This window comes from Peromyscus leucopus, chromosome 5 (genome assembly GCF_004664715.2).
Source record: "Peromyscus leucopus breed LL Stock chromosome 5, UCI_PerLeu_2.1, whole genome shotgun sequence".
NCBI classification, from domain to species: Eukaryota; Metazoa; Chordata; class Mammalia; order Rodentia; family Cricetidae; genus Peromyscus; species Peromyscus leucopus.
In genome coordinates this window covers 134,740,926-134,767,991 of record NC_051067.1, presented here as the reverse complement: position 1 = coordinate 134,767,991, position 27,066 = coordinate 134,740,926, and the positions used below count along the sequence as shown (strand labels likewise).

General features: G+C 44.1%; 1 protein-coding gene across 5 annotated transcripts in view; it reads right to left on the bottom strand.

Moving 5' to 3' along the window:
• Arhgap12 (Rho GTPase activating protein 12) overlaps positions 1–9,058 on the bottom strand; it is a 109,575-nt gene extending 100,517 nt beyond the window's left edge. For all 5 annotated transcript variants that reach the window (XM_037206389.1, XM_028872963.2, XM_028872978.2 and 2 more), the window contains exon 1: positions 8,978–9,058. The gene's annotated coding sequence lies outside the window, so the exon portion shown is untranslated. The remainder of the gene's footprint in view (positions 1–8,977) is intronic.
• Positions 9,059–27,066: the final 18,008 nt, after the last annotated feature.

The following is a 27,066-nucleotide window of genomic DNA, read 5'->3' as shown; positions in this document are numbered from 1 at the left end:
AACCCTTTCCTTGTCTTCTGGTGTATCATCAAGACTTGATCTGGCCAGGCAGTGGTGGCACACGCCTTTAATCCCAGCACTCGGGAGGCAGAGGCAGGTGGATCTCTGTGCTCTGTGAGTTCGAGGCCAGCCTGGTCTCCAAAGCAAGTTCCAGGAAAGGCACAAAGCTACACAGAGACACCCTGTCTCAAAAAACCAAAAAAAAAAAAAAAAACTTTATTTGTAGTTCATCCCTTGTAGCATCAGGCCACTAACCTAGGGGATGTTCCATAGACTGAACGTTGCTCTCCTCATTTTACTTTAAAATTCACCTATGTTTGGCTTGCAGTCTACCAATTTAAGAGGTCCTAATTCCCAACAGCAAAATGCCTCCAACAAGAAACAGCTGGTTTCACTATAGTGAAATGAAAAACAAAAAACAATGCCACCATACACCTACTATGGCTAAGTGTGGTGGTTTGAAGGAAAATGGCCCCCAAAGGGAGTGGCACTATTAGGAGGTGAGATTTTGAGGTCTTTTTCTCAAGCTTTACTCAGTGTGACAGCCAGTCGACTTCCTGTTGCCTGCAAGATATAGCACTCTCGGCTCCAGCACCACGTCTGCCTGCATGCTGCCATGCTCCCCTTCATGATGATAATGGACTGAACCTCCTTACCTGTAAGCAAGCCACCCCAAATAAATGTTTTCCTGATAAGTGTTGCCATGGTCATGATATATCTTCACAGCAATGAAAACCTAAACTAAGATAATAAGTCACATCATACTCATGTTTTTGGAAATAGGGAATAGCTAGAACTCATTGCATGTAAGGATGTAAAATGGTCAAAAAAAGAAGGAAGAAAGAAAAAGAAAGAATATTTGATTACATTTATCAAATACTTAAAAATTTAACTACATCACATGACAAAAATTCTTTTAGGGATTCACCAAAGAAAAATGAAAGCACAGTTTCCATTTAACAACAGTAGGTTTCTTAACAGCTGATTTGATTGCCCAAGGATCAGTCAGTAAGTTTATGGACAGACTGACTGCAGTATACCCACCAAAGAAACGCCATTATTCAATAATAAAAAGGAATGAACTAATGTCACAACAAATTAAATCTCAAATAATTTTATGGAGATAACCCCAAGGCAGTGCATGAGAGTTCATCTGCACAAAATACTAGGAAATGTAAATGTGGTGATATATTGTGTACCCTAACAAACTTGCCTGAGGATCAAAGGACAGAGCCAGCCACTAAATTAGACATAGAGTTCAGGCAATGGTGGCACACCAATCCTATCACTCAGGAGGCAAGAGATCCATTTGGATCTCTGTAAGTTCAAGGCCACACTGGGATACATGAGACTGATCCAGTGTAGGAGAGAAAACAGAGCCAGGCATGGTGGCATACACCTTTAATCCCAGCACTTGAGATCTCATGCCTCTGCTAGGGAAGCACACATGCCATTAATCCCAGGAAGTAATATGGCAGGGCAGAGAAAGGTATATAAGGTGTGAGCAAACAGGAACTCACTCTCTTTAGGCTGACGATTTCATATAGGTAAGGACTAGTGGCTGGCTGTTCTGCTTCTCTGATCTTTCAGCTTTCACCCTGGCTCTAGGTTTTTTATTAAAAGACCATCTAAGATTCAAACAACATTAGGCGCCCAATGTGGGGCATGAATTCACAAAAAAAAAAAAAAAAAAAAACAGCTGCTTGCCTATGGCCTCACAGGCCCCAGTTCAAGCCTGAGCTGCACATGGCCAGAGTCTCCACCCCACGTGGGCCGGTTGTCCCTAACCTGCTGGCTAAGTTTTTGTTGCAGCCTCTCTGCAGCAAACTCCATAGTTTTTTTTTTTTTTTTTTTTTTGGCTCGAAAAAACCATAGGAGTTAGCCACTTTCTCGAGGTCCCTCCTGCAGATGGTTGGCTCTGTCCTCTGATCCTCAGGCAAGTTTATTAGGGTACACAATGTATCACCACATGTAAACTAACTTATAATGACATAAAACAGATGAGCTGATGCCAGAAAATGGAAAAGAAATCAAGAAATTTGGGGGGTGATGGAGTGTTAGGTGCACTCACATCTTGATAATGGTGATGCCTTCTGTATTGGATTTACATACAATAATACCTGAGGCTGGGTACTTAGCTCGTGGTTCTGGAGTTTAATGATATGGTGCTGGCACTGCCTAGGCTGTGGTGAGAGCGCATGACAAACAGTTTCAAAGTGGTGAGAGGACAACAGAGAAGGGGGACCACAGAGCAGGAAGCCAAAGCTGACAAGGAGAAGCCAGGCTAGCTCTCTTACCAATAACCCTCTCTCTAAAACTAGCCAGATCCAAAGAGATGCACAAATTCCTCCTGAAGGAGGTGCACTCAATAGCCTTGTAATTTCCACACAGGCCTTTCCTCTCACTGGCTTGTTCCATCTTTCATCACTGCAAGAAGATGCTGTCATCTGCAAAAGTCACACTCAATAACTTAGTGACTGAATTTTTAAAACCACACACCCAAAAGCATCTTGTTTTAAGTTAAACTACAATTTTGTTTGGGGCCACCGTTATAGCTTTTTTGGGGGGCGGGAGGGGGTTTGAGACAGGGTTTATCTGTGTAGCCGTTGCTGTCCTGGAACTCATTCTGTAGATGAGATAGTTCTCAAACTCAGAGATCTGCCCACCTCTGCCTGCTGAGTGCTGGGATTACCATAGTTTATCTTTTTGGAGGTACAAACTCAGACCTTATTGGACAAAATGGAAACTCTGAAATCACCCTGCAACATCACCACCCTGAGAAGCAAGCTCCAACACACAAACAAACTCAAATCATGTTCCAACTACAGCATGTTTACAGGTACATACATATTACTAAGCTCATCAAACTGCACATTTTAAGTCAAACAGCTAGACATTACTACTTATTTACCAATTTTTTTAAAAGACAGTCTCTCACTGTACAGCCTGGCTGGCTTAAAACTATATAAACAATGCAGGCCTTGAATTCATAGAGTTCTCCCTGCCTCTGCCTCCTGAGTGCTGGAAGAAAAGGTGTTCCACCAAACTTAGCAAAAATGACTTTTAAAAAAGTACTCTTTTATGGGGCTGGAGAGATGGCTCAGAGGTTAAGAGCACCGACTGTTCTCCCACAGGTCCTGAGTTCAATTCCCAGCACCCACATGGTGGATCACAACCATCCATAATGAGATTTGGCACCCTCTTCTGTGTACATAATAAATAAATAAATCTTTAAAAAAAAAAAAAAGAAAGAGAGAGAGAGAAAGAAAGAGAGAAGGAAGGAAGGAAGGAAGGAAGGAAGGAAGGAAGGAAGGAAGGAAGGAAGGAAAGAAAGAAAGAAAGAAAGAAAGAAAGAAAGAAAGAAAGAAAGAAAGAAAGAAAGAAAGAAAGAAAGAAAGAAAAAGAGAAATCACAGGGGATCAAACAGCCTTCTGTGCTTCATTTGTATCATTTAGAATAATGCTTCTGAAGCACATCTGTGTTGTTATATGTATTTATTCATAGGAGTTTACTCATTTTTATTAAGCATGTGTATTTCCAATGCATGTATACTACACCTCAATAAAAGTAAGCTTAAATTTGGGCAGAGGAACATTATACATACAACCTGGGACCTACTAAAAGTGCAGGTAATTCCCCTCTTCATTAAAGTTGGAGAAACCCTAGATTAGCAACAAGGCAGAGGGCCTTCAAGACTTCAGTACTTTTTTAGCAGTTCAACTACAAAGCAAATCACCTATGAACTGAAACTGCAGGATATCAGTCAGCTGGACGAAGCAACAAGGAAACAGCTCAGTCACCAGGACCTATCACAATTACACCAGTTGACCCAAGAACAGTCAAGTGAGAAGAAAGATGGCAGCCCCATGGGTCCTGAACTGAAGATGACATCAAGTACAATGAGTCTCAGTATCACAATTATTCCTTTCCATTTGTGACTCGGTCTATAGAATAGGACACAGGTTAGTCTATAGAGCGAGTTACAGGATAGCCAAGGTGTTACACAGAGAAACCCTATCTCGAAAAAGGGAAAAAAGAAAGGAAAAGGGAAAAAAAAAAGATATTCTAAATTCTGTGTGGTAGAAGAGAAAAAGCACAGAACTCAAGGTCAGAGATCTAAGGTTTAAAACTGGGCTGTACCATTTCAGCTCCTTGGGTATCCTATCAGTTTAAAAAAAAAAAATTTGCCGGGCGGTGGTGGCGCACGCCTTTAATCCCTGCACTTGGGAGGGAGAGGCAGGCGGATCTCTGTGAGTTCGAGGCCAACCTGGTCTACAAAGCGAGTTCCAGAAAAGGTGCAAAACTACACAGAGAAACCCTGTCTCGAAAAACCAAAAAAAAAAAAAAAAAAAAAAAAAAATTCAAACCTCAAAAGATCCCTGTGAGAGAGAAAGGAGAACTCTGTCAATGAAAACATGATACACAGTATCCATATTAATCACCATATACCTAGGAAGCAAAACTTGTGAGTAGAAAAACACAATACAGTGAAACTAGTCCCTGTCTCATTGGCTATGTGATCCAAGGGAAGGCACTGAACCTCTCCAAGCCCCTTCGTTTCCCACTGCACATCAGGCTGCTTAGTAACACGTACCACATATTGGAAGAATTAAATGTACAGGTACCTTTTGGGGGGGAAAGAAGGGGAGTGGGGTTCCAACACAGGGTTTCTCTGTGTAACAGCTCTGGTTATCCTGGAACTCGCTCTGCAGACCAGGCTGGCCTCGAATTCAGAGATCCACCTACCTCTGCCTACCAAGTGCTGGGATTAAAGGCATGTGCCATCTCCCCTGATTTTATGAATAGGTATTTAATACAGTAAGTCCCTCCTAAATTTTATCTCCTCTGGCAAAAATACTCAATACTAAATTCCATTCAGCCAACCAAGGTGCAGAAGGGCAAGTCACTGGTGACTCAGAGCACTGACTCTCATACTTGGAGCAATGGCATCACCTGGATCATCTATTTTTTTTAAATACATTTCTTATTTTAGAAGAGTTTAAGATTTATAGAATTCCCCCGCCCCAAAGAAAAAGAATCGGTGGGAGTAGTGGCACACGCCTTTAATCCCAGCACTCAGGAGGCAGAGCCAGGCGGGTTTCTATGAGTTTGAGGCCAGCTTGGGCTACAAACTGAGTTCCTGGACAGCTAGGGCTACATAGAGAAACCCTGTCTCAAAAAAACAAAATTAACAAAAACAAAAGATTTATAGAATTAGAGCTGGTAAACCAGGCAGTGGTGGAGCTCGCCTTTAATCCCAGCACTTGGGAGGCAGAGTCAGGCAGGCCTCTGTGATTTGGAGGCCAGCCTGGTCTACAGAGTGAGATCCAGGACAGGCACCAAAACTACACAGTGAAACCCTCTCTCAAAAAAAAAAAAAAAAAAAATGAATTAGAGCTGGTTTATAGCTTAGGTAGAGTGCTGCTCAGCATACAAGAGACCCTGAGTTCTACTCCCAGCACAGCATAAACTGTGTGTGGTGGCAAACGCCTATGATCCCAGCACTTGGGAGGTGAAGGCAAGAGTATCTTAAATTCAAGGTCACATTCAATGACATATAAAATCCAAGGTCAGCCTGTGTTACATAAGACCTTGTTTCAAAAAGAATTATTACAATAATAGTTCAGAAGGGTTCCCATGTGCCTAAGACCCGATTTGCCTCATTAAACATTACACTTGGCACACTTTTCTTAGTCTATAAATCAAAATCAAAATCAACTGATGCATAACAATGTTCATGCTTGGTTCAGATTTTCTTTGCTCTTCCCTACTGCCCCCACCCCCACCTTTCTTATCTAGGATCCCATCTAGACAGACATTCCATAAACATATCCTGGAGAGTTTTTAAACCAAGGGGTATGAGTCCCAGTTCTAGAAATTTTAAGGACAGAATGAAACTGAGGCCCCAAAATCTACACTTCAAAATCAACACATTGCCAAGGGCTGCTGCTGTGATAATCTGCAAACATACTTAGAACAGTGTATCAAGAATTCAGACTAGGGACTGGAAACATGGCTCAGCAGTTAGGAGCACTGGCTGCTCTTCCAGAGGACCCGGGCTCAGTTCACAGCACCCACATGGCAGCTCACAACCGTCTGTGACTCCAGTCCCAGTGGATTCAACACCCTCACATAGACATACATACAGGCAAAACACCAATGCACATAAAATAAAAACAAGTAAAATTGAAAATTAAAAAAAAAAGTTCAGACTAACCAACAGGATAACACAATAGCCACTGTTGATATGAAAATTTGAAACACAGGCAGAAAAAACTATGTGCTCTAAGTATAAGCTACACAACCTATCAAAAAGTTAATCAAAAAATGAGAGTAATTTTCATGATAATTATATATTTTTAATATACGAGGTTAAATAGATTTATGTTATGTAGTTTGCTCACTTGGCATTTTTTTGTAACTCGAGTACTAGAAATTAAAATCACCGGGTAGCTGGCAGTGTTTTTCTAGGACACTCCAGTTGTCAGTAGTCTGGATGCAACAGTGTACATGTGACCTGGGGGCTTATTAGAAGAGTGATTCCCCTGTACTTCAGGGTAAGAGAAGCCCCAGACTGTCAACAGAGGTGAGGAGCTTCCAGATGAAGCATCAGCATTTGTGGGCTCAGTTCAAATCACCTACAAACTGACACCACAGGACATTCACTGGGTCTATGGGAACAACGTGGTTCTGGCACAATTAGACCAGTTAACCAAAGAAAAGTGGAGTCACAAAGATGGTAGCCCAATATTTGGGTCTTCTACCGAAGGTGAGGTGAAGTACAATGAATCCTTGTTACAAAGATTCATTTCCAAATCTGACTTAGTCTACAGAATAGGACATATTTATAATTATAACAAATATTTATTGGGTTGTTTTTATTAGAAAAAAAAAAAAAAAAAAAAAACGTTCACCTAGCATGTCAAGGCCCTGGGTTTGATTTCCAGTAGCACACATTCCTAAATAAGATTAATACAAAATGTGGTAAGGGTTTAATTTCACTTTTCTTTATTACAAAATTGCAACATCCATTTCCTCAAATAATAATACTACTATTTAGTGACTTTATAGATCACTATCTTACTTTAATCAGTTTAAAATTATTATTCTTAGTTGGACCTGATGGGTGCACCCTTTAATCCCAGAACTTGGGGGAGGGAGATCTGTCAGTTCAAGGCCAGCCTGGTCTACATAGAGTTTTAGGCCAGTTGGGGCTACAAAGTGAGACCCTATCTCAAAAAAAAGTACATAAATGAATAAAATTATTACCCTTAACCCCAGTAATGTCATTTGCACTTTCAGGGTTTAAATTAGCAAACCTCATTTTTTTTACCAGGCCATTTTTTAAAAGTATTGAATAAACATTTTCTGATTTTAAAAAGTCAAATGATTACAATTAATAATCTGTTCTGCAGCATTTACATATTTCATTTATGCCTCACAACTGGAGTATATTCAAAAACTAAAAGATTGATAATTATATAAGCACAACTATCTACACAAGCAGCGTCATATCATGATTCAATGAGCAATCTCCAATTCCATGGGTGATTAAAAAAAAAAACCAGGAGATTGTCAATAAATACTAAGGACTTACTTACACACACACACACACACACACACACACACACACACACACAGCATTATGCTTTGTTTCCTGGACAGAATAAATACTAAGGAACACAAGAACGAACACACACACACACACACACACACAGAGAGAGAGAGAGAACATTATGCTTTGTTTCCTGGACAGAAAAACACCTCAGAAAGGTGCAAAGTTATGTTCGGCCTGTGGCCTAACTCTTCGATGGCATGGCAAAATCATACCTTCAGGAACCCGTCTGCTTTGGGGTTCCAAAAACTGTTCTGAAAGGCTTCCAGTTCAATTTTAAAATAGAAAATAGTGCACCTGCAGCCAGACTCAGAGAAGTGCAGAAACGGAAAGGGGATCCATTCCACAGTACACCCTCTTAGAGATCAGGTAAGCAAAACCGGACGTGAGCAAATAAACACCTCCAGGCACCATTTCTCAGCTTTAAGTACAAAAGAAGCCCTGCTACGGGCTAGCTACTCTGAACAATTTCTCACTGCAACATTCGGAGTCTTCCAAGGTCTCACCTCTTTAAGTCGGACAGCAGAATCTGAACCAGAACCCGGGTGACTCCTCAATGCTCCTTCCTCCAATGTACCTCCCTTTAGGAATGTGTGCCTAAATGGTCAATAAAATCTACTTCCGCGTGTCAACATGAACCACACACTGCCAACCTTGTAACCAGTGTTAAAAACCTTTACCCGTGGCACTTCACTTGGAATGGCATCCCAACTTTTAAAAAACGGTATACTAGAAACATTTAGCTTTCGCCTATGCAAAGCATTTTAAACTGCTGCTGCAGGCAAAAAAAAAGAAAAAAAGAAAAAAAAAAAGAAAAGAAAAACATCGCCCGCCTCTGAAACTGAAGGGCGTGCCTTTCTCCCTAATGACCACCTTGTGGCCATTCTGTCTGCGAGGGTCTGCAGTAACTTAAGACACAACGTGTCAAGGGCAGCCTTTCCGGAAAGACAAAACAAGCACCCGAGACGGGAGGCAGGCAGCGCGCTGGCAGCGGGGTCTGTTGTTTCTGATGGACTCGAGGGCTCGGAAGACTCCTCGGATCAGAGCCGGAGGCAGCAGACGCACCCCTCCGGAGCCGGGGAGAGCCAGCCGTTCGCGTCCACGGTCCCCGCCGCGGCCCAGGTGGCAGGTGTGTCCACCGGCAGCAGCCGCGGGGGGCGGGCCGGCCCTCCCGCCCTCCCGAGGGCCCGCTGCCCGCAGGCAGGAAGCCCGGGAGCCCAGGCTGAGACCCGGGTCATGTAAACCTGCTCGCCCCGTGGGCCAGGCGGCCGCCGCCCTCCCGGGCGCAGCCTTCAGCGGGCATAGCCCGCGCCCCCGAGCGCCTTTGTGCGTTCCGCGGGAACCCGCGCCCGGCCTTCTTACCAAGGGTCGGAGACTTAGCGACGGGCAGCTCCCTCCTCCGCCGGCGCGGCGGCCGAGCGACGGAGAGACCGCCTGAAGAGCGCGCACTCGGGGGCCGCCACCGCCGGGCGTCCCCGCAGGCTGGTCTCTGAGGGAGGGTAAGTTCCAGGGCACGTCGGAGCGCGCCGGCGCGGGGGCGGGGCGGGGCGGGGTGGGCACTAAGGGGAAGGCGGGGCGTCCCTGCCACGTGATGGAAGGGGCGGGGCGGTCGCTGGGGAGGGCGTGGCGACAGGATCACGTGGTGAAAGAGGGCGTGGCGAGTCGCTCGTGTGGGGCGGGGCGGAGGGCCCACGTGATGAGCGGGGGGCGTGGCGGGTGGTGTGGATGGGCGGGGATGATGGGGGTCACGTGTATGGTGGCGGGGGCGCTGGCGCTGTGAAGCGCGGGCGGCTCACGTGACCGCTGGAGTGGGCGGGGCTCCAAGCTCCTGGCATCAAAGGGCGGGCAGGGAGAGATGGCCGCAGAGTTCCAGATGGGCGGGGTGCCGGGAGGTTGGTTGGGCAGGTTGGGGGGTGCGGAGGAATTAGGGAGGGAGCGGAAGCTGGCGGCCGAGTGGGTGTCAACACTTTGTAAACATCTAGTGGGAAGTGTTGGGAAAACGCTAGTGGGAATGGAGGGGGGTGGGATGGAGAGCTGAAAGTACTACAGCAGCAAGGAATCTGCGGTCTAGGGCTTAATGGCGCCCTAGGTCACGGGTCCACAGGCTGGCAACCCCCTGCTAGTCGGGGAACATGCCGCACTTACATTGGCACGAAATGGAACCCTGGTGATCTTGAGCTACTAGGTCGGTGCCGAGCTAGTGGTAGGTAGCCTGAGCCCTGCGGCGCTAGTGGTGGCCTCAGCCTTGCGTAGGGTGCTGGACGAGCAGTACCCAGGAGCGGCGTGGCTGCTCTTTGAGCCCATGGAGCCTGCTGTTGTGTGATCACTGTGGGCCAGGATGTCATTGTCCCAAGTTTGCAGTGTGGCAGCGTGGAACCCGGAAGTGGCCCACAGTGAAGGGTTTGGGTGGTGATCATGTGGTGAGAGTTACTAGAATGAAAATCCGCAGAGGCCTGGCTTCTGCGATTCATTGTCACTTAACCGGTTTTCTGCATCTCCACTATCACGTGAAGATTCTTGACTTAAAATCTTCCGGCGCTAAAAATCGGAAGACTTTGAAAAAAAAAATTAAGTATTGGGAATTCAGAAATTATTCATTAGGCACTTGTTGGTTGTGCCTCTTAAGATGCCCAGATCAGATTTCAATAACACCAGAGAAGATGGGAAAGCCACATAGGGTTCAAGAGCCAGGTTCTAGAAATAGCTCTTTTCTGGTTTCATCCATAAAGATGCAGCAGTGTCTAGCTTAGCACAAGCTGAACTCTGAATTGTTTGTTAAGTGATAATAAATAAATCCCATTGGGATGTTGGCAAGGTTTCTAACAGCTGTCTCTCATAATCCTTATTAAATCTAACCGGGCTAATGTTCTAAGAAACTCTCCTCTTAGATGCTCAAGAAGAGAATTTAAAAATAGAAGACTATACTGTATCTTTGCACTTGCTATTCCCTTTCATTGGCTTTCATCATGTTTCTGGTCTCCCCCAGTTTCTAACATGTTCCCTTTTCCATGCCCTTGTTCAGGATATACAAAATATGCCATTGTTCGGTATACATAGTAAGGTTGTGTGCCTTTGAAAGTGCTTTCCACAGAATTCCCTTTTGATCCCTTTCCAAAAACCAAAACAAGGACAGTGTGCAAAAAGGAAACTGTGCCTTGATAAGAATGTGCTGATGGCCCTGTCTTGCCTCCTCCCAAGCCTGAAGTGGGCACCCAGAGTTTCAGCAAGTGATAGCAGGGAACAGTTTGCATACACTTGCAAATCTGCTTGTAACTCCACTTCCTATTTCACAACCTAATCTCAGCTGATACCACAGTCCCACAGTATGCTGATCACTACCAACAGCAGATGGAGGCGGATAAAAAGAGCTCTCTGGTTGGTATGTTGTTGGAAGAGGACCTGACAGAGTGGTGAAATCATGGGCAACATTGCCCCTACTTGGTTTTTAAATAACACTTTGAAGCATATGTCTGGCTCCCATGTGGAGAATCTCAACAGATCCTTTTCAGGATTTTGACATTTAACTGGCTTCTTAGGAAGCAGCAAAGAGTTTCAAACTGTAGAACTCAAGTGTAAGTTCCATATACAGACAGGGATATGAGTTTGAATTGTTGGGGTGTATATATATTTCAAGCGCCTAAAAGCTCTTGACATGGGATAGGTTCAAAAGAAATTCCTGTTGAATGTATTTTTGAGTGAAAATTAACTCTGCATTGCTGAATATACTTGTCCTACTTTCTAGTTCTTTAATAAGAAACCTACTTACTTGGCATATTTCTAACTGAAAAGCATTAACATCTATGTAGCTTCGCTACTTTGGCCAGGCTAGAGCAAAACAGGAACTGGCAGAATCAAAATTACAAATGCACATGAATTTGAAAAGACATTTCTATACATAAGAACGAACAGCTTTTTGCACCAACACACATTCCAGCCAGGACATGCTGCCTGATCACAAGTTCAAAGCAGCAGGACCAAATCAATCATGCACTCAAATCTTCAACACTAGCAACAAAAACAAACCTTTTCGATTTGAAGGTTACTTGTCTCTTGCATTTTGTTATAGTACTGAAAAACTAACATGTACTGTTGTAGAGAATATCAAAATATTGGCTACAACATAAATGTACATCAGTAGAACACTACTAAATCAGTTACGATACAGCTTTATGTTGTGTAACTAGGAACTGAAAGAGAAAGCTCTTTCTGGTTCAATATTAAGATTTTAAGTTTTTAAGTAAAAATGCAGAAATAGTCTAGTTTATGAATTAGCTTATTTGGGGTATGCTAACTCAGTAAGCAGAAAACAAACTACAATTAGTTTTGAGACTAGGTATGTTCTTTAACAAATAAATGTAATTTTGTCTTCCTTCTGATACAGTCTAGAAATGATGGAGTCTAGGGGTCTTGATCAGGTTTGATTTTTTTTTTCTGCCAGTTAAAGAATTAAAAGGTTCCGGGCGGTGGTGGCTCATGCCTTAAATCCCTGCACTCCGGAGGCAGAGGCAGGCGAATCTTTGTGAGTTCAAGACCAGCCTGGGCTACAGAGTGAGTTCCAGGAAAGGTTCAAAGCTACCCAGAGAAACCCTGTCTCCAAAAACCAGGGGGGAAAAAAAAAAAAAAAAGAATTAAAAGGCAGGAAAACTCTGAAGTGCAACAGGTGGCTGCAGAGAAATCTCAAGTACCGCAAACAGAATCTGCAGGTAAAGGAAGCCATTTATTGGGGTGAGGTAACATGCACACAGCAGACACCCAGAGAAGACCCTCTACAAGGCAGAGGGGGGACTCAGAAAACTGAAACTCCAGTCTTTTCTTGAGGCCTGGGGGTTTTACAACCTCTGAAGAATCTTTCTCCCCTAATCTAGGGTTGGTCAGTTTGAAGACAGGATTGTTGACTGTCCAACTGTGTGTGATCTGTCCTGATCAGGCCTTGAACTTGTTGAGTGAGTCTGTCAGCAGGGGCATGCTAGTGTGAGACAAAAGAGGAGGTTGTACAGGCTAGTTTTGTATCAACTTGACACAAACTAGAGTCACCAGAGAGGAGGGAGCCTCAATTGAGAAAATGCCTCCATAAGATCCAGCTGTAGGGCATTTTCTTAATCAGTGATGGGGAGGGCCCAGCCCATTGTGGATGGCGCCATCCCTGGGCTGCTGGTCTTGGGATCTATAAGAAAGCAGGCTGAGCAAGCATAAGGACCAACAAGGCAATAGGCAGCCCTCCTCCATGGTCTCTGCATCAGCTCCTGCCTCCAGGTTCCAGCCCTGTTTGAGTTCCTGTCCCGGCTTCCTTCAGTAAGGGACTAAGGTGTGGAAGTATAAGCCAAATAAACGCTTTCCTCCCCAGCTTGCTTTTGGTCTTAGTGTTTCATAGACGCAGCAATAGAAACCCGAACTAAGACAGAGGTTGAGGAAGAAGCTGGCCACCTTAGGAACTGTCCCTCTTCTTACCCAGCCGTGGTCCCTCTCCCTAACTGTCTGCCTACCAGAGAGTTGGCTTAACTCCGGGTCTCTCCCTTTCTTGGTTTCCTTCCCACTACTGGGGGATTGAGCACAAGACTCCATGCAAGGAAGGCCAGGACGTTGGCATTGTACTACCATCCTGGCCCCTGTACATTTTCAGAAGTGTTTTAAGTAGATCCTTGTTTAAACAAGTTTTAATTGCTTGGCTCCTCCAGTGTAAACATTAAAATTAAAATTTCACAGACCATTTTTTGGTCTGCTAATTAAGGTCAAGAAAAAAACTACTTTAGGAAAAACTCCAAGGCCGTGAATTTGTCAGTCTTGTTCTCTCGCCCACTTTGTAACATCGGCTGCCTTTTGTGTCCATGGGTTACCACAGATGCCCTGTAAGCAGTGCTAGCTGAGATGTTTCATATTTGATTGTGCTTATTTCTAAAAACCTCAGATGTAATTATGGGCACAATAGTAGCTAAATTAACAGAACACCATTTCTTTCAACATTAATATTTTCTTATGAAATATCACTGTTTTTACCCACATGATTGGCTTTGTAAATTGCCATATGGAGCTTTGTTTCCAAAATTACATAGCCTGGGCTGCCTAATAAAAGAAAATCAATGTAGAAGGACGTAACCTGTAATCCTAGCACTTGGGAGCTGAAGCAGGAGGATTGCAAGTCAGTCTTTCTCAAATCAAATAACACACAAAAACAAAAAAGAAAACCAGTAATTGGCCTTCAACTTTAAGCAGTGCTTAGCCAGTCAATAATTTACCAATACATTCGTTGATAAATTGTTATGCTGTGCTCTTTACAGTAAAAGTGAACTCATTTTAGTTTTACATATAACTCAGATAAAGGCACTGAACAGCCATTAAAATTTTGCTTTATAAAGCCAGACTTAATGGAGCATGCCTTTAATCCCAGCAATGGGGAGACAGAAGCAGGTGGATCTCTGTGAGAGGTCAGTCTGGTGTACACAGTGAATTCCAGGACAGTCAGAGCTACACAGTGAGAGCCTGTCTCCAAACAAACAAACAAAAGTTGTGCCTCTTCACATGGCAGGTAAAACTGTCACTGTTTGTCACAGTTGGGGCACAGCTCAGAGAGAAATAACATGGTTTGTTTCCTTGATACAGGAACAAAGCAAGGCCTTTGCCAATTCTAGCCAGCCCTCGCCCTGAAAGCTCTAGTAGATGTCCAGCAATATGTCCATCTGAAGAGAAGACTTTAGGAAAGCTTTGTCATTTGGCTCAATAGATAAAACATCCAAACAACACATTGTTAAATGTCTAATCAGTATATCGGGATGTGTAGAGGACCAAACCAAATAACAGATCAGCACATTCTTATCCCGGCACAGCTTCCTTTTTGTTATCTGTCCTTGCTTTGGTTTGAGAAAGAGATAAGAGGAATACAGGACAGCAATCTCAGAAACAGATCCGGAAAATAGTTTCAGAAATAAACATGGGCAAATGGTAGAGTGCAGGAAATGTGAAAGAAAACTTTTTTCAACTCTTTTGTTGATGAAAGGGAAGGGTTCCACGGATCAAACCTAGAGCTTCCTGCTCAGCTCAAATTGAACTTGACTTTGTGGGGGATTTTCAATGCAGAGCAAAGGATGCAGCCAGCTCTCCTAGTTGGATCTGGGTTACTTTGAGATGATGATGTGAGATTTCCATTGTGTGAGAGTTTGTACTGACAATTCACCCCTACCACTGTGCACAGGATTGGGTTGAGAAATCAGTCTCAGGCAATTTTTATTACAGACTTGGAAAAATTGTTTTTGAGTTGTTAAAAAATATTCATTTATTTATTTATATCCTGGCGTGATCGGACTCTGGACAAGGTAGGAATTAAACATGGTTCCTCTAGAACATCAGTCAGTGTTCTTAACTGCTGAGCTACCTCTGTCCTCTAAAAATATTAGAATAGTAAAATGCATGCTGTCATCTTTATTGCTACAGAAAGCACAACCTTGTCATTTCCCAATGTCAATAATGATCTGGTCTGCAGGTGTTGTCTCTGGTAAAGCCCTGTCCTAGATGCCATGCCCCGCCCCCAGTACTACACACAAACAAAAACTAGAAATAGGAAAGCATCATGATCAGCCAGGTGTGGTCATGCCTTTGGTCCCAGCACTCCAGAGGCAGAGGCAGGAGGATCTCTGGGTTCAAGACCAGCCTGGTCTACAGAGCGAGTTCCAAGACAGCCAGGGCTACACAGAGAAACCCTATCTTAAAAAAAAACAAACAAAGAAACAGTAATATGGTTACAAAACTGTAAGTCAGATACAAGACAATATCAACTGTCCAAATATCTGGATAACAAAATGTAAGAAAAAAGGTGGGCTGCTATGGTGTATGCAATTTAAATTCCCATATGTTCCATAGTCTGATGATTATTCTCCATTTGCTTTACCAATTTTCAGATTCTTTCTCTACCCCTCTGTGTCCTGGAGGCTCATTCCTAGGAACTATATCAATAAAATAAGGCTTCCTTGTTCTGCCCTTCATACAAAGTCATTCACAGCTAACAGCAGTGAGAAGACAGAAAAGCCAATTTTTCATCTCCCTTTGTGCTCTGCCTTGCTCAGTTTCTAGAAGTAGCTGTTCACCTCTACAAAGGCCATTTGCACTGGACAGTCATTCTTTCATGCTGTCTACTCCCCCTTCAACTTGTGACTAGAGGCCTGGAGTGGATAGAGATAGGTTCAGACGCCCTGGTCTCAGGATGCCTCATCATCCCCTCACCTGTTCCACTTGGCCTTAGCCAACCCTTTTTGCATGGTCCAATCCTTACATTAGTTTCTTTTTTTTTTTTTAATTTATTTTATGTGCATTGGTGTGAAGGTATCAGATCCCCTGGAACAGGAGTTTCAGACAGTTGTGAGCTGCCATGTGGGTGCTAGGAATTGAACCTGGGTCCTCTGGAAGAGCAGCCAGCTCTTAACTGCTGAGCCATCTCTCAGCCCCCTTATGTTAGTTTCTATTAAGTCCGCTTGAGTGGACTTTTTCCTGACAACATCCTGATTAACACCCTGACTTCAGTGTTTTCCAAACAAGAAGCATTTTAAGACAGTACAAGTCTTTGATAAGTGTTTATGCAACTAAAAATTATCAGTGTCAACAAAAATGGGTGGAGGGGTGTCGGGGGTGGGGGGGGTCAGAGAGAGGAGAGAACAGTTTTCACACCATGAAGAGAAGTGCACCCTGAATGGTGGGAAGAGGAGGCTTGCACACAGAAAATTCCAGACTTATGAAGGGTGCAGGTCCTGACTGTGGATTGCAGATCACAGCTCGCTAGCCAGTGCTTGGTAGCAAACTGAGAGAGTATGGTGAGGTGAGACTAAGGGAGACCATGCTGTGGATCACACAGTTAAAACATGAAGGCGCCCAGTGAAAGGCCCACACACACCCCAGAAAAATGCCTGCCTGTCTCCATTAAGAATTTAGGGTCATTTCCACTTGAAACCTTTCTTGGGATCAGTCTGCTTTTTCTCTTCCTTCCCATCTCCCCCTTTTTATCTCATGTAGCCCAGGCAAGCTTTGAATTCTCTATATAACAGGTAACAATGATTTCCGGAGCCTCCTGCCTCCAGCTGGCCTCGAACTCACAGAGGTCTGCCTGCCTCTGCCTCCCTAGTGCTGGGATTAAAGGCATGTGCTACCACTGCCTGGCTTTTTTCTATTGTTTTAAAATGTTGGCTGGGCAGTGGTGGTGTAGGCCGGGCAGTGGTGGCACTCGCCTTTAATCCCAGAACTCGGGAGGCAGAGCCAGGCGGATCTCTTTGAGTTTGAGGCCAGCCTGGCTACCAAGTGAGTTCCAGGAAAGGCACAAAGCTACACAGAGAAACCCTGTCTCAAAAAAAAAAAAAAAAAAAAAAAAAAAAAAACCAAAAAATAAAAAAATTTAAAAAATAAAATGTTTTGCATTTGTGTGTGTGTGTGTGTGTGTGTGTGTGTGTATGCAGTGTGTGTGTATGCAGTGTGTGAACCCCATGTGTGCAGGTGCCTGCAGATGTCAAAAGAGTGCATCAGATCCCCTGAAATTGGGAGTTACATGCAATTATAAGTTGCCTGATGTGGGTGCTGGAGACTGACTTTGGATTCTCTGGGAGAACAGCAAGTGCTCTTAACCTCTGAGCCCCCACACTTCCCCCTTTGATGGAAGCCCTTTGGCAGATAGCACTGATGGTCAAGGCAGTTATGTACCATGACAGCATCAGAGTGGCTGGCTCATCTGATGCTGTATCAGAGCCTTGGATGCCAAGGGCTAGTGAAATGGTTCAGCAGGTAAAGGCACTTGTCACCAAGCTAGACAGTGAGTTCTGTCCTTGAGATCCATGTGATAAAAAGAGAGCCAGTCCCACAAACTGTCCTTCGACCTCCTCACAAGAGCTACATAGCACATGGGGCCCCTCACCCCACAAAATGAATGAACAAATGGAACAATGTTTTTTAAGCCGGGAGGGCTGGGGAGATGACTCTGATTAAAAGCACATCCGATCTTCCAGAGGACCCAGGTTCAATCCCACATAGCAATTCACAGTTGTCTGTACCCCCAGTTCCAGGGAATTCGATGCCCTCTTCTGGTCTCCTGAAGCATCGGGCTTGCAAGTGGTACACAGACGTACATGACCACAAAACACGTGTCCAAATAAAATTTTTAAGAAATTTAAACAAAGAAATGATCCTTGAGGCTGGTACCATTTGAGAAACTGAAGTCACTTGCTAATGAGGGGCACCAAGTACCTGTTTGTTCTGAACCAAAGTCTCTTGGGTTACGTTGGTTCTGACTCCTGGTTAGCTCAGCCCAGACTCTTGAGGTCTTAACATTCTGGAGGATGTGTCATATCAACAAATGTTAAAACAGCACAGAATAGTCTTAAAGAGAAGCCAGAGACTTAGCCCCAGTGAGAGAAGGAAACTGCAGGGAAGAACCGTGGGGGAGGGACGCAGCCAGCTGGAAACAGCTGAGAAATTGGCGTTTCCTCATCTGAAAGGACCATTTGAAGTTACCCCCTCTATGGAAATTAGCCGGTTTGAAAGTTTGAAAGCTTCCTCTTCCACTCTGCTGGAAATATTTATCCAAGTACACCGTGTGGAACTGTCACAGCACAGACACTGCCCTGCACACCAGAGGGGACCCAATGCAGTGAAGTCACATTGAGCAAGGGAATCTGGTTGGCCTCCAACAGCCTGAGCAAGGGAAGGTTGTTGAAGTACTCACTACAGGCTACGCCGGTTTCTAGCTAGGACCCAACATTCTTTTAACTCTCCAACAACCAAAATTCCAATAATAATAATAATAATAATAATAATAATAATAATAATAATAAATTTAAAAAGCCACACCCTTGGGAATGCCCTTGGCTCTCATCCTCATTATCTGGGGGGTTGTCTTCAGTGCATGGAATGGTCCCTCTGATTAGGATGGAGATTGCCAGGAGTTAGCACCTGAGCTGTTACTTGGAGAATGAAATCGGGGAGGCTGGCTCCCCAACAAGCACTGTCCTCCCATTTGCCAGCAATTTAAGCAGTCATGGGGGCGGGGTGCACATTAGCCTAGACATATTCTCGAAATTTAGGGTCTCATTTTTAGGTAAAACTTTGGCAAGATTAAAACAAGAGATTAGGATTGCGCATCCCTCTGAGGCTCAGGGACCATTGCAGAAGAGGAAACAGAAAGACTAGAGGAGGCAGGAGAAAGGAGGAAGAGATGCGACCCGGAACTCACAGCTTCTCCGCAGGCCTCTACTGGATCTGCATAAGAATGGGCCGTCGGTAGTCAGGGGGCACCAATGGAGGAGGGTTCAGGGGTTATTTACTGCTGAATCATTTGCTACGGACAGATTCAGAGAAGGGGATGCTCGCTGGCTTCAGTTGTATCCCCACTGATGACTAGTGGGTAGGGGTAAAGTGATTAGAATATATTATAGACATGGAAGAAAAACAGAATCAAGTCATCAAAACCAAAGATCAGTATCAACAAGGGCACAAAGGGGTAGAGTAAAGTGAATCTGGCAGACAAATGAAGTTGAAGTTAACGTGGGGGGGGGGGCGAGTAGAAGACCTCGGTTGTACATAAAGGATTTGGCTAATAGGCATCTCCTGTCCTAGCAAGTCTCTTCTGAGTATTTAAGGGAATGAGGAGCCACAGGCGCATAGAGTCAGGAAGATAAATGTTAGTGCTCTGTTTGCTAATCTTAGAGGGTTTTGTTTTGTTTTGTTTTTTCAGTTAGGTTAAAAAAAAAAAGCGGGGGCGGGGGGGAGGGGGCTCGGAATTTATCATTCTGTAAATCAATGTTGTTTAGTGATTGAAGAAATACAACTGCTAAAATGATAAGTGTTCAGAAGGGAGAGAATTCAACTTCCAGGGCAGACGGAACAAAGTCTGTGGATATTATCATTGAGAGCATTTACATAGCTGTCTTGGCAACCTTCATTTAATCCTCCATTAGTGTCTCGGAACACCCAGGCATCCCCGGAAGTGAGGAGGGTGAGTCAGCGGGTGGCACACTCCTGCCTCTGAGTCAGGAAGGCACCAGCGTCCTCCCTCAGCATTGCCAGAGGCACCCTTTCAGGGGGTATAAAACGAAGCCACTGTGTGATCCGTGACACTTTGCGCAAGAGCCAACTGCTCACTTCGGTCATCTGCCTCTAAAGTCAGCCCCACTGGCTGAGCTTACACTTCGTCCTGATGGGGGCCTTTATTTCCTGTCCTAGGTCTTTCGGTCAAATCACAACACGTCGCTTTCCTCTTCGGGACAAGGTTGGTAGGGATGTAAAACAGCTCTGTTACTGCCTTTCTGGCTTTACTTGAAGGCGAGTGAGAAAAGAGATTGAAAGTAATGGCTAAAGTGAGATGTTGTTGGTGTTCGTGTCCTGGTACTACACCATAGACCGGAATCCCCAGGACCACCAGATTCACTTCGGGAGTGTGGGAAGGCTCCTGTGACTTGTGTATTCCCCACAATGAGATATATCAGCATGAACTGCAGTTTGAACCATTTTCTCTGCAGTGTGCTGGATTCAAGAGCAGCACACTCTTACCCATGCAGCCCTCTCTCCAGTCCGCTTTGAATTTATTGATTTTTAATTGTTTTGTTTTGTTTTGACTTTTGCTGTGAGAAATATGTACCAGTACCACTGGCCTGGTACTTACTATGTAGCTCAGGCTGGCCTTGAACTCCTCACAGCAGTGGTTCTGCTTTAGTAACTCTCCCAAACATTGGAATTACAGGCATGCACTCCCACACCACACTCAAAAGATTCATTTTAACAGAAGAAATAAAAATAGGCAAATAATTTGGAAAAGTGCCAGGAAAGTTACTGAAGCGTAGAACTTGCTCACTGACCTTCTCTGCTGACTTTTTGTCACAGTGGAGGCAACCCTCCTCTCCCCCAGGTACTCGGGCTCCCGGCCTGTATCCCACACCCAGCTCTATTTACGTTTCTTGAATGTGTGTTTGCGGTGAAAGGAAGGCTTTTGTACAGCTCGATATTTATTATGTATTATTTAGATTGGGTGAAGTATATGAAGGGACATAGAAGTTGTGAACTAGGAAAAGAAAATGAGGAAGAGAAGAAAAGCTTCACTCTTGGTTTCGCTAAGTTCTCTGGCAGCTCTCCGTCTGCCTATAAGATGCTTAAAAGTATCTGCTAATGTACAGTTTCCCGCAATTCCATTCAAATAAAGCACCTTGCTCACCTCCTCCCTATCTTTTGTCAATGGTACCTCCATCTATTGACTCTGAAGCTCCTTTCCAACCCATATATCTCTGGGGTGCCTTACACTCCCACTGAAATGCCCGAGAAGAAGGTTGGGTCCTCACCCATGGTACTCCTCTGAAGTCACCCCAGAGCCTGCCTTCTTGGTGTTATCCATCTTATTTTTTTTCTCATATTAACCAATCTGTTGAAACAAGATTGCACACTCTCTGTCAAACTGGTTCCACCTCATTTCAGTGACCTTCGTCCTGCGTGTTTGCAGTACACGCTGGCTGATAGAGAATGGCATTAGCCTGAAATATGACTCTGGAGAGGCTTGGCTTTGATTAACATCTGCTCTTTGGTATTTATTTCTCAAAGTTTTAGACATATGGCATTTTGTTTACGTACATTCACATTTTATTGTCAGAAAAATCTTATATCTATTTTTTTAGCCTATTTGAAGTAGATTTTTTTTTTTTCCTTTTGAGACTATAGCCCAGGCTGTCCTGGGATTCCCTGTGTAGCCCAGGCTGGTCCTGAACTCAGAGGTCTTCTACCACAGACTCCCAAATGCCACCATCCACATAGCTCCTTCCCATCTTTAGTAGAGATTGCATTTATTGGTTTCCTATCCTTTCTTATATGTTTCAAAGGAAAGAGAGAGAAAGCATGGTACTGCATCCTATAATCCCAGACTCAAGGAAGCTGAGACAGAATTTCAGGCTAGTCAGAGCTATAGAGAGAAGAGGAAAAATAATATGGAATCCTTTTGCTGTCATACTTGAGCATCATTATAACATAACCTTTGGGGACTGGAAATGTGGCTCAGTAGTAAAGCTCTTGGCCCAGCATGTACAACGCCTTGGGTTCAATCACTAACACTGTGTGATAGTTTACATCAATGGTCAACTTTGTAGGATCTAAATCCACTTTGGAAATGGTTCTCAGGGCATATCTTTGAGGGATTTTCTAGATTAGGTTCCTTGAGGTAGGTAAACCCATCAAGAATGTGGGCAGCACCATGACATTCCAGATTCATAAAACAGAAAAGCTAGCTGAGCAGCCACATTTGTGACTTTGTGTCTCCTGACACAAATACTATATGACCAGTGCCTTCTGCCCCTCCTCCCCCCCCCCACACACACCATGATTAAGACTTCTTTTCCAATCGTAAGCTGAAATAAACCCTGTCTTCTTTAAGTTGCTTTGGTCAGGTAGTTTTCATAGCAGTGGAGGAATTAAAACACGGCAAAAAAAAAAAAAAATCACTGGGTGAGAAGAACATTTATTATCCCTATTTTTTGTATTTCCTCTAGAAATTCAGGGAAGTTGCTTGACAAGTATGATGGTGGATATTATAGATCCCTGTCAGCATTTGAGGCTTACTTTCTGGTCTCAAGCTCCGCCAAGCCAACAAGCCTGGGTCAGGACATTCCCTAGCACACAGTGAGAACAGCCCAGTTGACCTGCATTCACTTCAAGCCAGGGAGTCTATTTATATCTCTTCTTATACTTGTTCTACTGCCTCTGTACCCTAGGCTAGCCCGGAGCTTCAAGCCCTGCCTTTCCCTGTGTACTGATACTGCCTGGTGCCGCCATGGTAAGCAGATCACAACACATTGTGGAAGAGAAGCGTCAAATGTCAGCTCCTGGCAGGCAGAGCCCACACTTCCGTGAACAGCACCTCAGCTTTGCTTTCCTCCTTTTCTGTCCCCAAGCACTTCCTCTCGGAATTTGCTGCTTCTGTTCGGAACACACACTATCTTTTGGGTACTGAATGTAATTAGTTCAATTTGAATATCAACCACTCCTCCACCCTTTATCAGCTGTTCTGTAATATGTGGTTCTGAAAACAAAAGTTTAAAACTGACAAAATGGGCCGGGCGGGTAGTGGTGCACGCCTTTAATCCCAGCACTTGGGAGGTAGAGGCAGGTGGATCTCAGTGAGCTCAAGGCCAGCCTGGTCTACAAAGCAAGTTCCATGACCGCCAGGACTGTTAACACAGAGAAACCCTGTCTCGAGAAACAAAACAAAACAAACAAACAAAGTGACAAAATGGTATAGCTCTTTTTGCTCTTAACTTATAGATCAAAAACGAAAGGCACGGCCCTTCTTCATGAGACATGCTGCCGGCTCTAAGCATGCTGGGTGCAACTGTGCGTTGTATCCTGTCTTGCCTTGGTGCTCATCATTGCCCTCTCACTTGGAGCTCATGCCCCGGCAATATGCGTACCCTGCATGTTGTGTGCTGTCCATTCACCCTGCTCACCCTTTGTGGATTGTTGCCATCTGCTGGAAAAACAGGGTTGGCCACCAGAAGATAGTTTTGAAATTTATGTAGCAAGTAGTCCTTCTTGAGGGAAAAATGTGTTTATTTCTCTCCTGGATGTCCTGGGGTTCCGAAGTAAGAGATCTTTTGCTCTATTTCACTTAGGGAAGTATTTAGCAGGTCCGGTGGCCGAACAGATGACAGATCTATTTTCCACAGAAGAGTAATACTTACGAAAAAGTTGGACCATGTTTTTATGTAACTGTGATCCTAAAACAAAATGACAAAATAAAACAGAGCTGAAATCCTTCTGCTACCTCGCCTTTTGCTGAGGGGGAAAAAAATCCTGCTGCTAAATTCTATAATTGCACACTTGAGTCCCTGAGCAATTCTAGGGCACTTTGGTTTGTAAACTGACGTTTATTTGTGTTCAGCATTTAACATTTTTCAGAGTGACAAGATAAATGTAAGTCTAATGCAATGAGGAATTTCTCTTTCATAAGTTGTCACAGAATTTCCCAGCGCTGTCACAGCTCTTCACAATCGACAGGAACAAGATAGCAGGTGTGAGTTGCTCAAGATTGTTCCACTAGAAACAGGACGGAATGTTCAGGCTGCTATAAAAAAATACAGTAGAGTGAGCTTGGCAGGGTGGTACCTGCCTGTAATTCTGGAGACTAAGGCTGGAGAATCGGGCGTTGGAAGTCAGCCTAGACTAAATTATCTAGACCCTGTTTCAAAAGATAATGAGATAGGTAGTTACTAAACACAGTGAATGATTCTTGGTTGGACTGTAATCTATTAAAAAAGCAAAACTGCAAGAGAGAGCTGGAAAAATGTGAACGTGAAGGACATAGTCGCTGGTGTTTTTCACGTGTACACGTGTGCTGGGAGGTAGGGTGTGGACAGTTGTAAGTGCGCATGGAGCCTCAGCTGTTGTTTCAGGCACTGTCCACCTTGTTTATTGAGACAAGATCTCTCGCCTGGTCGTGAACTCACCAATTAGTCTATCCTGGCTAGCCGGAAAGCCCCCGGGGAACGGCCCGTGTCTGCATCCCCAGTCCTGGGATCACAAGCGTGTGCCATCACACCTGGCACTTTTATGTAGACGCTGGGAATCGAACTCGGGCCCTCAGGCTTGCAAGGCAAGCACTCTATTGACTAAGCTATCACTCAGTCCTGTATTAGCTAGTACTGTTGTGTCTGTATTATATGCAGGTGTATATTGTAATGGTTCTTAGGTAGACTAATGTTGTGACTTTATTTATTTATTTATTTATTTATTTATTTTTGGTTTTTCGAGACAGGGTTTCTCTGTGTAGCTTTGCGCCTTTCCTGGAGCTCACTTGGTAGCCCAGGCTGGCCTCGAACTCACAGAGATCCGCCTGGCTCTGCCTCCCGAGTGCTGGGATTAAAGGCGTGCGCCACCACCGCCCGGCTAATGTTGTGACTTTATAAGAGAACGTTCTCTTCTTGAAGATGCAGGATAATCTTTCTTTCAACTGATGGAAAAATTTTTAAAGGACATAAAGCATTTGTGGTAAAATACTAAAAGTTAGTGAATCCAGACAAAGACTATGTGCATATTCACTGGTCAATGTTTTAAAATTTGACGTAAGGGCAGGTGTGGTGGCACCTATGTTTAATCCCAGCACTCAAGAATCAGAGGCAGTTGGATCTTTGTGGTTCTGAGGCCAACCTAATCTACCTAGTCAGTTTCAGGCTAGCCAGAGCTTACATTGTGAGACCCTATCTCAAAACAAACAAAAATAAATAAAATACAATTTCACATAATCTTCACATTTTTTTTTCTAAATAAAAGGTTGTGAGGACTGGGCTTTGAAGCACATGCCTACAATCCCAATGCGTAGGAACCAAGTGGATGCTAGCCTAGACTACTTAGGAAGCCCTTGCCTCAAAAAGAAGAGAAAGGGACAAAAAAGACTTGGGAGAGGAGAAGATATGTAAACTTGGTGGTCTTTGCAAAGTTCTCAAGAGTGGGTGAGGTTCCTCACACATATTGAAGTTATCACTGGGCTGAGGGTGCAGTTAGGTGCTAGAGTACTTACCAAAAATGAGGTCTGGTTTCAGTCCTTAGAATCCTAAAAATGTATCACTAATGAGGATGAAAATGGGCTCAACTGTTGCTCTAATTGTAGACCCATTACTGTATTGCCAGTTGGCAGACTATAAGGAGGTCACTTAGTCGGACCAGAAAGCATCAAGTAGTTTCTGCTTCCAGCCATGGTGAGAGACAAGACTTGAGTTTACTGTCTGACCTTAACCAAGAGACTGAACATGTATGAAGCACAGGTTTCCACACAGTGACCAGCATTCACTCCGGACAGTGATCCCTGGAAGAAGAAAAGCAAATGGGCTGAGACCTCCCCTGGTCCCAGCTTACTCTCTAAAGAGGAGCATCTGGGCTTTGTTTGGCTCATGGTGAGGCAAACACAAATAGAATCTCCTGAATGCCCTGGGTTGAGGAGATGGAGTTGAAAATGACTGAGTTGGAATGAACACAATGAGAAACTGTGGTACAAAACTAGGCACATTCCTGTAATCCCAACACGAAGGGAGCAGAGGCAGGTGGATCTCTGTAACTTCAGGACTAATCTAGTCTACATTGTGAGTTCCTGGCCAGCCAGGGCTACATAGTGAGACCCTGTCTCAAAAACAAACGAAAAAGTAGAATTTGTGGTACTGGAGAGGAAAGAATTGTATAGAAAGACAACTTCATGGAACTTTCTCTCAGGTCTTCACCAGAGTACAGATCAGCACACGTCTGTGAAGGAATCACCTGAGAGTGGGAAGTGTCCCACCAGGAGACTGCCTTGGGCAGGTGTCCTCGTTGTATCGTTGTATCGCTGTGACCAAATGCCTGACAGAAGCAACCGAGAGAGGAAGAGCTTTATTTACTCTGGCTCACACTTTGAAAGGCTTTTAGTCCCTCATGGTGGGGCAGGCACAGAAGAAGCACATCAGTTCATGGCTGCAGGAACATGTAGCAAAGGCTGTTCACATCACAGTGGACCAGGAGGGCCAGGTATAACCTCCAGAGGCCCACCCCAGTGACCTACTGGTATCAGCTAGGTCCTATTTCCTGAAGGATCATGGAGGCATCCACACAGATGCAGAGAAAAGCCTGTGAGATGAGGCATTGTGTGGTGGTGCTGGATTCCCTCCAGGAGCCCCTGATAAGACGAGATGTGAAGCCACATCTAAATTTGATCACCAGTGGAAATCCCAAGATATTCCCAAAGGCTCCACAGACTCCCAAACATCACCAGGAGGTCAGCTATTCAAAACACAAGGTGTGTTGGGGTGTGTATTTCAGATTTTTTTTTAAAGATTTATTTATTGTGTATATGGCGTTCTGCCCACATGTATACTTGAATGCCAGAAGAAGGCGCCAGATCTCATTACAGATGGTTGTGAGCCACCATGTGGTTGCTGGGAATCGAACTCAGGACATCTGGAAGATCAGCCAGTGCTCTTAACGGCTGAGCCATCTCTCCAGCCCCCATATTTCAGATTTAAACCATAAAATCTGTCCCTGAACCCCAAAGATTCATGGGGCATCAAATAATGCAGAAAGCATTTAATCCAACTTTAAAAGTCTCAAAGTCTTAACAGTCTAGTGTTGTTCAAAAGACTAAGAGCAAAGTCTATATTAATACACAAGGCTTTTTTTTTATTTTTTATTTTATTTTATTTTTTTAAAGACAGTCTTTCTACAAAGCACTGGCTGTCCTGGAACTCACTATATAGTTGTAGACCAGGCTAGCCTCAAACTCACAGGCCTGCCTCTGCCTCTCAAATGCTAGGATTAAAGTTGTATTCCATCATACCTGGAGGCACAAGGCAATCTTTAAATTTTGAGTCTCTATAAAATAATTTTAAAAGTTGAATACATCTGATATACAATGGGCTGACTAAACATCCCTCTATAAAAGGGAGGAAACCAAAATATGACTGAAACTAACAGACATACATTTAATTCTGTAG